Source organism: Petromyzon marinus, unplaced genomic scaffold (assembly GCF_048934315.1).
Source record: "Petromyzon marinus isolate PM22_M1 ecotype Great Lakes invasive population unplaced genomic scaffold, UKy_Petmar_22M1.pri1.0 PM_G_Scaffold_35, whole genome shotgun sequence".
Taxonomy (NCBI): domain Eukaryota; kingdom Metazoa; phylum Chordata; class Hyperoartia; order Petromyzontiformes; family Petromyzontidae; genus Petromyzon; species Petromyzon marinus.
The window spans coordinates 842,256-857,021 of NW_027422928.1; positions in this window are offsets into that span (position 1 = coordinate 842,256).

Below are 14,766 nucleotides of genomic sequence, written 5' to 3' on the forward strand. Positions count from 1 at the left end.
TATGTAAGGGTCTGTATGTAAGTGTCTGTATGTAAGTGGCTGTATGTAAGTGTCTGTAAGTGTCTGTATGTAAGTATCTGTATGTAAGTGTCTGTATGTAAGTTTCTGTATGTAAGTGTCTCTATGTAAGTATCTGTATGTAAGTGTCTGTATGTCAGTGTCACAGTGTCAGTATGTAACTGTCTGTATGTAAGTGTCTGTATGTAATTGTCTGTATGTAAGTGTCTGTATGTAAGTGTCTGTATGTAAATGTCTCAGTGTCTGTATGTAAGTGTCTGTATGTAAGCGTCTGTATGTAAGTGTCTCAGTGTCTGTATGTAAGTGTCTGTATGTAAGCGTCTGTATGTAAGTGTCTATGTAAGTGTCTGTATGTAAGTGCCTCAGTGTCTGTAAGTAAGTGTCTAAGTAAGTGTCTGTATGTAAGTTTCTGTATGTAAGTGTCTGTATGTTAAGTGTTTGTATGTAAGTGTCTGTATGTGAATATCTCAGTGTCTGTATGTAAGTGTCTGTATGTAAGTGTCTGTATGTAAGTGTCTCAGTGTCTGTATGTAAGTGTCTGTATGTAAGTGTCTGTATGTAAGTGTCTGTATGTAAGTGTCTGTGTGTTAAGTGTCTGTATGTAAGTGTCTGTATGTAAGTATCTCAGTGTCTGTATGTAAGTTTCTGTATGTAAGTGTCTGTATGTAAGTGTCTCAGTGTCTGTATGTAAGTGTCTGTATGTAAGTATCTGTATGTAAATGTCTGTGTGTAAGTGTCTGTATGTAAGTGTCTTAGTGTCTGTATGTAAGTGTCTGTATGTAAGTGTCTGTATGTGTCTGTATGTAAGTGTCTGTATGTAAGTGTCTGTATGTAAGTGTCTGTATGTAAGTGGCTGTATGTAAGTGTCTGTAAGTGTCTGTATGTAAGTATCTGTATGTAAGTGTCTGTATGTAAGTTTCTGTATGTAAGTGTATGTTTGTAAGTGTCTGTATGTAAGTGTCTGTATGTAAGTGCCTGTTTGTATGTAAGTGATGGGGAGCGATAGTGTAGCGGTTAGCGCGCTGCGCTATGAACCTGGCGACCCGGGTTCGATTCCCGCTCACGGCCAACACCAGTGACGATTATCTGAACCGGTCCCGGGCCTCCCCTAGGTCGACTCAGCCTCAAATGAGTACCTGGTGCGGTGTGTAAACATTGCCACTGGGGAGACAAAGGCGGTCGGGCGTGGTGCTGGCCACCCACCCCCTCGTGTACCGTTCCGGCCTTCATAGGTGCTCGCTAACAGCACTTGCCCCTACAGTCTGTTAAGGCTATATGGGGGATCTTTGTCTTTGTCTTTGTATGTAAGTGTCTCAGTGTCTGTATGTAAGTGTCTGTATGTAAGCTTCTGTATGGAAGTGTCTGTAAGTAGTGTCTCTATGTGTCTCAGTGTCTGTATGTAAGTTTCTGTATGTAAGTGTCTGAATGTAAGTGTCTGTATGTAAGTGTCTGTATGTCAGTGTCTCAGTGTCTGTATGTAAGTGTCTGTATGTAAGTGTCTCAGTGTCTGTATGTAAGTGTCTGTATGTAAGCGTCTGTATGTGTCTATGTAAGTGTCTCAGTGTCTATATTTAAGTGTCTGTATGTAAGTGTCTGTATGTAAGTGTCTCAGTGTCTGTATGTAAGTGTATGTAAGTGTCTGTATGTAAGTGTATGTATGTAAGTGTCTTAGTGTCTGTATGTAAGTGTATGTAAGCGTCTGTATGTAAGTGTCTATGTAAGTGTCTCAGTGTCTGTATGTAAGTGTCTGTATGTAATTGTCTGTATGTAAGTGTCTGTATGTAAATGTCTGTATATAAGTGTCTGTATGTAAGTGTCTGTATGTAAGTGTCTCAGTGTCTGTTTGTGTCAGTATGTAAGTGTCTGTATGTAAGTGTATGTATGTAAGTGTCTGTATGTAAGTGTCTGTATGTGTCTGTATGTAATTGTCTGTATGCAAGTGTCTGTATGTAAGTGTCTGTATGTAAGTGGCTGTATGTGTCTGTAAGTGTCTGTATGTAAGTATCTGTATGTAAGTGTCTGTATGTAAGTTTCTGTATGTAAGTGTATGTTTGTAAGTGTCTGTAGTAAGTGTCTGTATGTAAGTGCCTGTTTGTAAGTGTCTGTATGCAAGTGCGTGTATATAAGTGCATGTATGTAAGTGTCTGTATGTAAGTGTCTCAGTGTCTGTATGTAAGTGTCTGTATGTAAGTGTCTCAGTGTCTGTATGTAAGTGTCTGTATGTAAGCTTCTGTATGTAAGTGTCTGTAAGTAGTGGCTCTATGTAAGTGTCTCAGTGTCTGTATGTAAGTGTCTGTATGTAAGTGTCTCAGTGTCTGTATGTAAGTGTCTGTATGTAAGTGTCTGTATGTAAGTGTCTGTATGTAAATGTCTCAGTGTCTGTATGTAAGTGTATGTAAGCGTCTGTATGTAAGTGTCTATGTAAGTGTCTCAGTGTCTGTATGTAAGTGTCTGTATGTAAGTGTCTGTATGTAAGTGTCTTAGTGTCTGTATGTAAGTGTCTGTATGTAATTGTCTGTGTGTAAGTGTCTTTATGTAAGAGTCTGTATGTAAGTGTCTGTATGTAAGTGTCTAAGTGTCTGTATGTAAGTGTCTTTATGTAAGAGTCTGTATGTAAGTGTCTGTATGTAAGTGTCTAAGTGTGTGTATGTAAGGGTCTGTATGTAAGTGTCTGTATGTAAGTGGCTGTATGTAAGTGTCTGTAAGTGTCTGTATGTAAGTATCTGTATGTAAGTGTCTGTATGTAAGTTTCTGTATGTAAGTGTCTCTATGTAAGTATCTGTATGTAAGTGTCTGTATGTCAGTGTCACAGTGTCAGTATGTAACTGTCTGTATGTAAGTGTCTGTATGTAATTGTCTGTATGTAAGTGTCTGTATGTAAGTGTCTGTATGTAAATGTCTCAGTGTCTGTATGTAAGTGTCTGTATGTAAGCGTCTGTATGTAAGTGTCTCAGTGTCTGTATGTAAGTGTCTGTATGTAAGCGTCTGTATGTAAGTGTCTATGTAAGTGTCTCAGTGTCTTTATGTAAATGTCTGTATGTAAGTGTCTCAGTGTCTGTATGTGTCTCAGTGTCTGTATGTAAGTGTCTGTATGTAAGTGTCTCAGTGTCTGTATGTAAGTGTCTGTATGTAAGTGTCTGTATGTAAGTGTGTGTATGTAAGTGTCTGTATGTAAGTGTCTCAGTGTCTGTATGTAAGTGTCTGTATGTAAGTGTCTCAGTGTCTGTATGTAAATGTCTGTATGTAGGTGTCTGTATGTAAGTGTCTTAGTGTCTGTATGTAAGTGTCTGTATGTAATTGTCTGTATGTAAGTGTCTTTATGTAAGAGTCTGTATGTAAGTGTCTGTATGTAAGTGTCTAAGTGTCTGTATGTAAGTGTCTTTATGTAAGAGTCTGTATGTAAGTGTCTGTATGTAAGTGTCTAAGTGTCTGTATGTAAGGGTCTGTATGTAAGTGTCTGTATGTAAGTGTCTGTATGTAAGTGTCTGTATGTAAGTGTTTGTATGTAAGTGTCTGTATGTAAGTGTCTCAGTGTCTGTTTGTGTCAGTATGTAAGTGTCTGTATGTAAGTGTCTGTATGTAAGTCTCAGTGTCTGTATGTCAGTGTGTGTTTGTAAGTGTCTGTATGTAAGTGTCTGTATGTAAGTGTCTGTATTTAAGTGTCTCAGTGTCTGTAAGTAAGTGTCTAAGTAAGTGTCTGTATGTAAGTGTCTGTATGTAAGTGTCTGTAAGTAGTGGCTCTATGTAAGTGTCTCAGTGTCTGTATGTAAGTGTCTGTATGTAAGTGTCTCAGTGTCTGTATGTAAGTGTCTGTATGTAAGTGTCTGTATGTAAGTGTCTGTATGTAAATGTCTCAGTGTCTGTATGTAAGTGTATGTAAGCGTCTGTATGTAAGTGTCTATGTAAGTGTCTCAGTGTCTGTATGTAAGTGTCTGTATGTAAGTGTCTGTATGTAAGTGTCTTAGTGTCTGTATGTAAGTGTCTGTATGTAATTGTCTGTGTGTAAGTGTCTTTATGTAAGAGTCTGTATGTAAGTGACTGTATGTAAGTGTCTAAGTGTCTGTATGTAAGTGTCTTTATGTAAGAGTCTGTATGTAAGTGTCTGTATGTAAGTGTCTAAGTGTGTGTATGTAAGGGTCTGTATGTAAGTGTCTGTATGTAAGTGGCTGTATGTAAGTGTCTGTAAGTGTCTGTATGTAAGTATCTGTATGTAAGTGTCTGTATGTAAGTTTCTGTATGTAAGTGTCTCTATGTAAGTATCTGTATGTAAGTGTCTGTATGTCAGTGTCACAGTGTCAGTATGTAACTGTCTGTATGTAAGTGTCTGTATGTAATTGTCTGTATGTAAGTGTCTGTATGTAAGTGTCTGTATGTAAATGTCTCAGTGTCTGTATGTAAGTGTCTGTATGTAAGCGTCTGTATGTAAGTGTCTCAGTGTCTGTATGTAAGTGTCTGTATGTAAGCGTCTGTATGTAAGTGTCTATGTAAGTGTCTCAGTGTCTTTATGTAAATGTCTGTATGTAAGTGTCTCAGTGTCTGTATGTGTCTCAGTGTCTGTATGTAAGTGTCTGTATGTAAGTGTCTCAGTGTCTGTATGTAAGTGTCTGTATGTAAGTGTCTGTATGTAAGTGTGTGTATGTAAGTGTCTGTATGTAAGTGTCTCAGTGTCTGTATGTAAGTGTCTGTATGTAAGTGTCTCAGTTTCTGTATGTAAATGTCTGTATGTAGGTGTCTGTATGTAAGTGTCTTAGTGTCTGTATGTAAGTGTCTGTATGTAATTGTCTGTATGTAAGTGTCTTTATGTAAGAGTCTGTATGTAAGTGTCTGTATGTAAGTGTCTAAGTGTCTGTATATAAGTGTCTTTATGTAAGAGTCTGTATGTAAGTGTCTGTATGTAAGTGTCTAAGTGTCTGTATGTAAGGGTCTGTATGTAAGTGTCTGTATGTAAGTGTCTGTATGTAAGTGTCTGTATGAAAGTGTTTGTATGTAAGTGTCTGTATGTAAGTGTCTCAGTGTCTGTTTGTGTCAGTATGTAAGTGTCTGTATGTAAGTGTCTGTATGTAAGTCTCAGTGTCTGTATGTCAGTGTGTGTTTGTAAGTGTCTGTATGTAAGTGTCTGTATGTAAGTGTCTGTATTTAAGTGTCTCAGTGTCTGTAAGTAAGTGTCTAAGTAAGTGTCTGTATGTAAGTGTCTGTATGTAAGTGTCTGTATGTGAATATCTCAGTGTCTGTATGTAAGTGTCTGTATGTAAGTGTCTGTATGTAAGTGTCTCAGTGTCTGTATGTAAGTGTCTGTATGTAAGTTTCTGTATGTAAGTGTCTGTATGTAAGCGTCTGTATGTTAAGTGTCTGTATGTAAGTGTCTGTATGTAAGTATCTCAGTGTCTGTATGTAAGTTTCTGTATGTAAGTGTCTGTATGTAAGTGTCTCAGTGTCTGTATGTAAGTGTCTGTATGTAAGTTTCTGTATGTAAGTATCTGTATGTAAATGTCTGTGTGTAAGTGTCTTAGTGTCTGTATGTAAGTGTCTGTATGTGTCTGTATGTAAGTGTCTGTATGTAAGTGTCTGTATGTAAGTGTCTGTATGTAAGTGTCTGTATGTAAGTGGCTGTATGTAAGTGTCTGTAAGTGTCTGTATATAAGTATCTGTATGTAAGTGTCTGTATGTAAGTTTCTGTATGTAACTGTCTCTATGTAAGTATCTGTATGTAAGTGTCTGTATGTCAGTGTCACAGTGTCAATATGTAAGTGTCTGTATATAAGTGCCTGTATGTAAGTGTCTGTATGTAAGTGTCTGTGTGTAAGTGTCTGTATGTAAGTGTCTCAGTGTCTGTATATAAGTGTCTGTATGTAAGCGGCTGTATGTAAGTGTCTCAGTGTCTGTATGTAAGTGTCTGTATGTAAGCTTCTGTATGTAAGTGTCTGTAAGTAGTGGCTCTATGTAAGTGTCTCAGTGTCTGTATGTAAGTGTCTGTATGTAAGTGTCTCAGTGTCTGTATGTAAGTGTCTGTATGTAAGTGTCTGTATGTAAGTGTCTGTATGTAAATGTCTCAGTGTCTGTATGTAAGTGTATGTAAGCGTCTGTATGTAAGTGTCTATGTAAGTGTCTCAGTGTCTGTATGTAAGTGTCTGTATGTAAGTGTCTGTATGTAAGTGTCTTAGTGTCTGTATGTAAGTGTCTGTATGTAATTGTCTGTGTGTAAGTGTCTTTATGTAAGAGTCTGTATGTAAGTGTCTGTATGTAAGTGTCTAAGTGTCTGTATGTAAGTGTCTTTATGTAAGAGTCTGTATGTAAGTGTCTGTATGTAAGTGTCTAAGTGTGTGTATGTAAGGGTCTGTATGTAAGTGTCTGTATGTAAGTGGCTGTATGTAAGTGTCTGTAAGTGTCTGTATGTAAGTATCTGTATGTAAGTGTCTGTATGTAAGTTTCTGTATGTAAGTGTCTCTATGTAAGTATCTGTATGTAAGTGTCTGTATGTCAGTGTCACAGTGTCAGTATGTAACTGTCTGTATGTAAGTGTCTGTATGTAATTGTCTGTATGTAAGTGTCTGTATGTAAGTGTCTGTATGTAAATGTCTCAGTGTCTGTATGTAAGTGTCTGTATGTAAGCGTCTGTATGTAAGTGTCTCAGTGTCTGTATGTAAGTGTCTGTATGTAAGCGTCTGTATGTAAGTGTCTATGTAAGTGTCTCAGTGTCTTTATGTAAATGTCTGTATGTAAGTGTCTCAGTGTCTGTATGCGTCTCAGTGTCTGTATGTAAGTGTCTGTATGTAAGTGTCTCAGTGTCTGTATGTAAGTGTCTGTATGTAAGTGTCTGTATGTAAGTGTGTGTATGTAAGTGTCTGTATGTAAGTGTCTCAGTGTCTGTATGTAAGTGTCTGTATGTAAGTGTCTCAGTGTCTGTATGTAAATGTCTGTATGTAGGTGTCTGTATGTAAGTGTCTTAGTGTCTGTATGTAAGTGTCTGTATGTAATTGTCTGTATGTAAGTGTCTTTATGTAAGAGTCTGTATGTAAGTGTCTGTATGTAAGTGTCTAAGTGTCTGTATGTAAGTGTCTTTATGTAAGAGTCTGTATGTAAGTGTCTGTATGTAAGTGTCTAAGTGTCTGTATGTAAGGGTCTGTATGTAAGTGTCTGTATGTAAGTGTCTGTATGTAAGTGTCTGTATGTAAGTGTTTGTATGTAAGTGTCTGTATGTAAGTGTCTCAGTGTCTGTTTGTGTCAGTATGTAAGTGTCTGTATGTAAGTGTCTGTATGTAAGTCTCAGTGTCTGTATGTCAGTGTGTGTTTGTAAGTGTCTGTATGTAAGTGTCTGTATGTAAGTGTCTGTATTTAAGTGTCTCAGTGTCTGTAAGTAAGTGTCTAAGTAAGTGTCTGTATGTAAGTGTCTGTATGTAAGTGTCTGTAAGTAGTGGCTCTATGTAAGTGTCTCAGTGTCTGTATGTAAGTGTCTGTATGTAAGTGTCTCAGTGTCTGTATGTAAGTGTCTGTATGTAAGTGTCTGTATGTAAGTGTCTGTATGTAAATGTCTCAGTGTCTGTATGTAAGTGTATGTAAGCGTCTGTATGTAAGTGTCTATGTAAGTGTCTCAGTGTCTGTATGTAAGTGTCTGTATGTAAGTGTCTGTATGTAAGTGTCTTAGTGTCTGTATGTAAGTGTCTGTATGTAATTGTCTGTGTGTAAGTGTTTTTATGTAAGAGTCTGTATGTAAGTGTCTGTATGTAAGTGTCTAAGTGTCTGTATGTAAGTGTCTTTATGTAAGAGTCTGTATGTAAGTGTCTGTATGTAAGTGTCTAAGTGTGTGTATGTAAGGGTCTGTATGTAAGTGTCTGTATGTAAGTGGCTGTATGTAAGTGTCTGTAAGTGTCTGTATGTAAGTATCTGTATGTAAGTGTCTGTATGTAAGTTTCTGTATGTAAGTGTCTCTATGTAAGTATCTGTATGTAAGTGTCTGTATGTCAGTGTCACAGTGTCAGTATGTAACTGTCTGTATGTAAGTGTCTGTATGTAATTGTCTGTATGTAAGTGTCTGTATGTAAGTGTCCGTATGTAAATGTCTCAGTGTCTGTATGTAAGTGTCTGTATGTAAGCGTCTGTATGTAAGTGTCTCAGTGTCTGTATGTAAGTGTCTGTATGTAAGCGTCTGTATGTAAGTGTCTATGTAAGTGTCTCAGTGTCTTTATGTAAATGTCTGTATGTAAGTGTCTCAGTGTCTGTATGTGTCTCAGTGTCTGTATGTAAGTGTCTGTATGTAAGTGTCTCAGTGTCTGTATGTAAGTGTGTGTATGTAAGTGTCTGTATGTAAGTGTGTGTATGTAAGTGTCTGTATGTAAGTGTCTCAGTGTCTGTATGTAAGTGTCTGTATGTAAGTGTCTCAGTGTCTGTATGTAAATGTCTGTATGTAGGTGTCTGTATGTAAGTGTCTTAGTGTCTGTATGTAAGTGTCTGTATGTAATTGTCTGTATGTAAGTGTCTTTATGTAAGAGTCTGTATGTAAGTGTCTGTATGTAAGTGTCTAAGTGTCTGTATGTAAGTGTCTTTATGTAAGAGTCTGTATGTAAGTGTCTGTATGTAAGTGTCTAAGTGTCTGTATGTAAGGGTCTGTATGTAAGTGTCTGTATGTAAGTGTCTGTATGTAAGTGTCTGTATGTAAGTGTTTGTATGTAAGTGTCTGTATGTAAGTGTCTCAGTGTCTGTTTGTGTCAGTATGTAAGTGTCTGTATGTAAGTGTCTGTATGTAAGTCTCAGTGTCTGTATGTCAGTGTGTGTTTGTAAGTGTCTGTATGTAAGTGTCTGTATGTAAGTGTCTGTATTTAAGTGTCTCAGTGTCTGTAAGTAAGTGTCTAAGTAAGTGTCTGTATGTAAGTGTCTGTATGTAAGTGTCTGTATGTTAAGTGTTTATATGTAAGTGTTTGTATGTGAATATCTCAGTGTCTGTATGTAAGTGTCTGTATGTAAGTGTCTGTATGTAAGTGTCTCAGTGTCTGTATGTAAGTGTCTGTATGTAAGTTTCTGTATGTAAGTGTCTGTATGTAAGCGTCTGTATGTTAAGTGTCTGTATGTAAGTGTCTGTATGTAAGTATCTCAGTGTCTGTATGTAAGTTTCTGTATGTAAGTGTCTGTATGTAAGTGTCTCAGTGTCTGTATGTAAGTGTCTGTATGTAAGTTTCTGTATGTAAGTATCTGTATGTAAATGTCTGTGTGTAAGTGTCTTAGTGTCTGTATGTAAGTGTCTGTATGTGTCTGTATGTAAGTGTCTGTATGTAAGTGTCTGTATGTAAGTGTCTGTATGTAAGTGTCTGTATGTAAGTGGCTGTATGTAAGTGTCTGTAAGTGTCTGTATATAAGTATCTGTATGTAAGTGTCTGTATGTAAGTTTCTGTATGTAACTGTCTCTATGTAAGTATCTGTATGTAAGTGTCTGTATGTCAGTGTCACAGTGTCAATATGTAAGTGTCTGTATATAAGTGCCTGTATGTAAGTGTCTGTATGTAAGTGTCTGTGTGTAAGTGTCTGTATGTAAGTGTCTCAGTGTCTGTATATAAGTGTCTGTATGTAAGCGGCTGTATGTAAGTGTCTCAGTGTCTGTATGTAAGTGTCTGTATGTAAGTGTCTGTATGTAAGTGTCTCAGTGTTTGTATGTAAGTGTCTGTATGTAAGCGTCTGTATGTAAGTGTCTATTTAAGTGTCTCAGTGTCTTTATGTAAGTGTCTGTATGTAAGTGTCTCAGTGTCTGTATGTAAGTGTCTCAGTGTCTGTATGTAAGTGTCTGTATGTAAGTGTCTCAGTGTCTGTATGTAAGTGTCTGTATGTAAGTGTCTGTATGTAAGTGTCTGTATGTAAGTGTCTGTATGTAAGTGGCTGTATGTAAGTGTCCGTATGTAAGTGTCTGTATGTAAGTGTCTGTATGTGTCTGTATGTAAGTGTCTGTATGTAAGTGTCTGTATGTAAGTGTCTGTATGTAAGTGTCTGTATGTAAGTGTCTGTATGTTAAGTGTCTGTATGTAAGTGTCTGTATGTAAGTATCTCAGTGTCTGTATGTAAGTTTCTGTATGTAAGTGTCTGTATGTAAGTGTCTCAGTGTCTGTATGTAAGTGTCTGTATGTAAGTATCTGTATGTAAATGTCTGTGTGTAAGTGTCTGTATGTAAGTGTCTTAGTGTCTGTATGTAAGTGTCTGTATGTAAGTGTCTGTATGTGTCTGTATGTAAGTGTCTGTATGCAAGTGTCTGTATGTAAGTGTCTGTATGTAAGTGGCTGTATGTAAGTGTCTGTAAGTGTCTGTATGTAAGTATCTGTATGTAAGTGTCTGTATGTAAGTTTCTGTATGTAAGTGTATGTTTGTAAGTGTCTGTATGTAAGTGTCTATATGTAAGTGCCTGTTTGTAAGTGTCTGTATGTAAGTGCGTGTATATAAGTGCATGTATGTAAGTGTCTGTATGTAAGTGTCTCAGTGTCTGTATGTAAGTGTCTGTATGTAAGTGTCTCAGTGTCTGTATGTAAGTGTCTGTATGTAAGCTTCTGTATGTAAGTGTCTGTAAGTAGTGCCTCTATGTAAGTGTCTCAGTGTCTGTATGTAAGTGTCTGTATGTAAGTGTCTCAGTGTCTGTATGTAAGTGTCTGTAGGTAAGTGTCTGTATGTAAGTGTCTGTATGTAAGTGTCTCAGTGTCTGTATGCAAGTGTATGTAAGTGTCTGTATGTAAGTGTCTGTATGTAAGTGTCTCAGTGTCTGTATGTAAGTGTATGTAAGCGTCTGTATGTAAGTGTCTATGTAAGTGTCTCAGTGTCTGTATGTAATTGTTTGTATGTAAGTGTCTGTATGTAAGTGTCTCAGTGTCTGTATGTAAGTGTCTGTATGTAATTGTCTGTATGTAAGTGTCTTTATGTAAGAGTCTGTATGTAAGTGTATGTATGTAAGTGTCTAAGTGTCTGTATGTAAGTGTCTGTATGTAAGTGTCTGTATGTAAGTGTCTGTATGTAAGTGTCTCAGTATCTGTATGTAAATGTCTGTATGTAAGTGTCTGTATGTAAGTGTCTCTATGTAAGTCTCAGTGTCTGTATGTCAGTGTGTGTTTGGAAGTGTCTGTGTGTAAGTGTCTGTATGTAAGTGTCTCAGTGTCTGTATATAAGTGTCTGTATGTAAGCGTCTGTATGTAAGTGTCTCAGTGTCTGTATGTAAGTGTCTGTATGTAAGTGTCTGTATGTAAGTGTCTCAGTGTCTGTATGTAAGTGTCTATGTAAGTGTCTCAGTGTCTTTATGTAAGTGTCTGTATGTAAGTGTCTCAGTGTCTGTATGTAAGTGTCTCAGTGTCTGTATGTAAGTGTCTGTATGTAAGTGTCTCAGTGTCTGTATGTAAGTGTCTGTATGTAAGTGTCTGTATGTAAGTGTCTCAGTGTCTGTATGTAAGTGTCTGTATGTAAGCGTCTGTATGTAAGTGTCTATGTAAGTGTCTCAGTGTCTTTATGTAAATGTCTGTATGTAAGTGTCTCAGTGTCTGTATGTAAGTGTCTCAGTGTCTGTATGTAAGTGTCTGTATGTAAGTGTCTCAGTGTCTGTATGTAAGTGTCTATGTAAGTGTCTCAGTGTCTTTATGTAAGTGTCTGTATGTAAGTGTCTCAGTGTCTGTATGTAAGTGTCTCAGTGTCTGTATGTAAGTGTCTGTATGTAAGTGTCTCAGTGTCTGTATGTAAGTGTCTGTATGTAAGTGTCTGTATGTAAGTGTCTCAGTGTCTGTATGTAAGTTTCTGTATGTAAGCGTCTGTATGTAAGTGTCTATGTAAGTGTCTCAGTGTCTTTATGTAAATGTCTGTATGTAAGTGTCTCAGTGTCTGTATGTAAGTGTCTCAGTGTCTGTATGTAAGTGTCTGTATGTAAGTGTCTCATTGTCTGTATGTAAGTGTCTGTATGTAAGTGTCTGTATGTAAGTGTGTGTATGTAAGTGTCTGTATGTAAGTGTCTCAGTGTCTGTATGTAAGTGTCTGCATGTAAGTGTCTCAGTGTCTGTATGTAAATGTCTGTATGTAAGTGTCTGTATGTAATTGTCTGTATGTAAGTGTCTTTATGTAAGAGTCTGTATGTAAGTGTCTGTATGTAAGTGTCTAAGTGTCTGTATGTAAGTGTCTTTATGTAAGAGTCTGTATGTAAGTGTCTGTATGTAAGTGTCTAAGTGTCTGTATGTAAGGGTCTGTATGTAAGTGTCTGTATGTAAGTGTCTGTGTGTAAGGGTCTATATGTAAGTGTTTGTATGTAAGTGTCTGTATGTAAGTGTCTCAGTGTCTGTTTGTGTCAGTATGTAAGTGTCTGTATGTAAGTGTCTATGTAAGTGTATGTATGTAAGTGCCTGTATGTAAGTGTATGTATGTAAGTGTGTGTATGTAAGTGTCTGTATGTAAGTGTCTGTATGTAAGTATCTCTATGTAAATGTCTGTGTGTAAGTGTCTGTATGTAAGTGTCTTAGTGTCTGTATGTAAGTGTCTGTATGTAAGTGTCTGTATGTGTCTGTATGTAAGTGTCTGTATGTAAGTGTCTGTATGTAAGTGTCTGTATGTAAGTGTCTGTATGTAAGTGGCTGTATGTAAGTGTCTGTAAGTGTCTGTATGTAAGTATCTGTATGTAAGTGTCTGTATGTAAGTTTCTGTATGTAAGTGTCTCTATGTAGGTATCTGTATGTAAGTGTCTGTATGTCAGTGTCACAGTGTCAGTATGTAACTGTCTGTATGTAAGTGTCTGTATGTAATTGTCTGTATGTAAGTGTCTGTATGTAAGTGTCTGTATGTAAATGTCTCAGTGTCTGTATGTAAGTGTCTGTATGTAAGCGTCTGTATGTAAGTGTCTCAGTGTCTGTATGTAAGTGTCTGTATGTAAGCGTCTGTATGTAAGTGTCTATGTAAGTGTCTCAGTGTCTTTATGTAAATGTCTGTATGTAAGTGTCTCAGTGTCTGTATGTGTCTCAGTGTCTGTATGTAAGTGTCTGTATGTAAATGTCTCAGTGTCTGTATGTAAGTGTCTGTATGTAAGTGTCTGTATGTAAGTGTGTGTATGTAAGTGTCTGTATGTAAGTGTCTCAGTGTCTGTATGTAAGTGTCTGTATGTAAGTGTCTCAGTGTCTGTATGTAAATGTCTGTATGTAAGTGTCTGTATGTAAGTGTCTTAGTGTCTGTATGTAAGTGTCTGTATGTAATTGTCTGTATGTAAGTGTCTTTATGTAAGAGTCTGTATGTAAGTGTCTGTATGTAAGTGTCTCAGTGTCTGTATGTAAGTGTCTTTATGTAAGAGTCTGTATGTAAGTGTCTGTATGTAAGTGTCTAAGTGTCTGTATGTAAGGGTCTGTATGTAAGTGTCTGTATGTAAGTGTCTGTATGTAAGTGTCTGTATGTAAGTGTTTGTATGTAAGTGTCTGTATGTAAGTGTCTCAGTGTCTGTTTGTGTCAGTATGTAAGTGTCTGTATGTAAGTGTCTGTATGTAAGTGTGTGTATGTAAGTGTCTGTATGTGTCTGTATGTAAGTGTCTCAGTGTCTGTATGTAAATGTCTTTATGTAAGTGTCTGTATGTAAGTGTCTGTATGTAAGTGTCTGTATGTAAGTCTCAGTGTCTGTATGTCAGTGTGTGTTTGTAAGTGTCTGTATGTAAGTGTCTGTATGTTAAGTGTTTATATGTAAGTGTCTGTATCTGAATATCTCAGTGTCTGTATGTAAGTGTCTGTATGTAAGTGTCTGTATGTAATTGTCTCAGTGTCTGTATGTAAGTGTCTGTATGTAAGTTTCTGTATGTAAGTGTCTGTATGTAAGTGTCTGTATGTTAAGTGTCTGTATGTAAGTGTCTGTATGTAAGTATCTCAGTGTCTGTATGTAAGTTTCTGTATGTAAGTGTCTGTATGTAAGTGTCTCAGTGTCTGTATGTAAGTGTCTGTATGTAAGTGTCTGTATGTAAGTATCTGTATGTAAATATCTGTGTGTAAGTGTCTGTATGTAAGTGTCTTAGTGTCTGTATGTAAGTGTCTGTATGTAAGTGTCTGTATGTGTCTGTATGTAAGTGTCTGTATGTAAGTGTCTGTATGTAAGTGTCTGTATGTAAGTGGCTGTATGTAAGTGTCTGTAAGTGTCTATATGTAAGTATCTGTATGTAAGTGTCTGTATGTACGTTTCTGTATGTAAGTGTATGTTTGTAAGTGTCTGTATGTAAGTGTCTGTATGTAAGTGTCTCAGTGTCTGTATGTAAGTGTATGTAAGTGTCTGTATGTAAGTGTCTGTATGTAAGTGTCTCAGTGTCTGTATGTAAGTGTATGTAAGCGTCTGTATGTAAGTGTCTGTATGTAAGTGTTTGTATGTAAGTGTCTCAGTATCTGTATGTAAATGTCTTTATGTAAGTGTCTGTATGTAAGTGTCTCAGTGTCTGTTTGTGTCAGTATGTAAGTGTCTGTATGTAAGTGTCTGTATGTAAGTGTCTATGTAAGTGTCTCAGTGTCTGTATGTAAGTGTATGTATGTAAGTGTCTGTATGTAAGTGTCTTAGTGTCTGTATGTAAGTGTCTGTATGTAATTGTCTGTATGTAAGTGTCTTTATGTAAGAGTCTGTATGTAAGTGTCTGTATGTAAGTGTCTAAGTGTCTGTATGTAAGTGTCTTTATGTAAGAGTCTGTATGTAAGTGTCTCAGTGTCTGTTTGTGTCAGTATGTAAGTGTCTGTATGTAAGTGTCTGTATGTAAGTGTCTATGTAAGTGTCTCAGTGTCTGTATGTAAGTGTATATA